Source organism: Gavialis gangeticus, unplaced genomic scaffold (genome assembly GCF_001723915.1).
Source record: "Gavialis gangeticus isolate Ggan-Ray unplaced genomic scaffold, GavGan_comp1, whole genome shotgun sequence".
Taxonomy (NCBI): domain Eukaryota; kingdom Metazoa; phylum Chordata; order Crocodylia; family Gavialidae; genus Gavialis; species Gavialis gangeticus.
The window spans coordinates 159485738-159486979 of NW_017729024.1; the positions used below are offsets into that span (position 1 = coordinate 159485738).

Here is a 1242-nt window from a genome sequence, read left to right on the forward strand (position 1 = left end):
GGGGAGATGCACGCGGGTGTGGGCAGGCGGGTGTGTACCCCCCCACCTGAAAACACAGGTAAGGCTTCATGGCAAGAGCCCCTGTGAGAGCAGCGCCCAGCTGGGATAGATGCAGACCCGGGCCCCGGCGTCGTAGTGCCTTCCTCGGCCATGGGGGATGATCTCAGCGTAGGACCGTCCCTCCCATCCTGTTCCGTTCAGGCAGCGACGTGCACGAGCCTGACTCTCCCTTGTCAGCTTCTCCCCCCAGAGCAAGGACGGCGTTGGGGCCCCCAGAGCAGGTGCACAGGGACCCCGGGCAGGCCTTGGCACAGGTAGTGGAGCCGTACTCTGGTTGTTGCTCCCCCCACAGCCTGGTGAAGCGAGTGGGCAGCAGAGCTTAGTGTGTGGGTTGCTTTGTCCCGGCTGTTTGGCTGTAAGCACCACTGTGCTAGTTAAGAGCAGGGCAGTAAAGGCTTATGGACATGGAAAACTGGCAGCGTGTTGACATGGGGTTCAGCCCACTTCCTTTTGGGAGGCTCTTGCTGATCCTTAGGGCCCAGCGGCTCCACCCAGGTATTTTAACTCACTCATTAAATACACCCACCTGGATGTTGTTCAGTTTGTCTTAAACTTCCTGTGTAGACCAAGTGTGGAGATTCAGATCTGGTCTTGGTTTCAGCAGTGCACGTGTTGATTGCATGCCCTCACGATATGTTACGAAATAGTTGTGGAGAAATGTGCAGACTGAATGCATCCTGGCAGCTCCTTTCCCAAACAGTTAATTGTGTCCGGGCCGACACAATTTTACTCTGTAATTATTCTGTGATGTCAGAGAGATGCTAACAAAGTTGAAAGCAGTGATTGATCCGGCACAGCATTGTGTGAGCATTGGACTCCTGTCAATAAGAGGCCCACGCTCATCGAATTGTAGAAAGATAGGGCTAGAGGGGACTTCACAAGCTCATCTAGTTTAGCCCCCTGCTCAAGGCAGGATCATCCGTGAATAAACCATTACAGCCAAGTTTCTTTCCAACCTGGCCTTGAAATTTCCAACAACGGAGATTCCACAACTTCTCTAGGTAGCCTGTTCTAATATTTTACCATCCTCACAGACAGGCTTCTCTCTGTGGTGGAATACTGTCTTCATCTTTCCTATAATCATCCTTCAGGTATTTGAAGACTGTTATCACTGTTATCAAACAATATCCCCCCCCCCCCAAAAAAAAAAAAATCATTTCTTTTCCCGGCAGAAACGTCTTT

At 51.5% G+C, this 1242-nt stretch overlaps 1 protein-coding gene across 1 annotated transcript in view; it reads left to right on the top strand.

Annotated features, from left to right (window-relative positions):
* LMBRD2 (LMBR1 domain containing 2) overlaps nt 1-1242 on the top strand; it is a 42535-nt gene that overhangs the window by 300 nt on the left and 40993 nt on the right. The gene's annotated exons all lie outside the window — the stretch shown is intronic.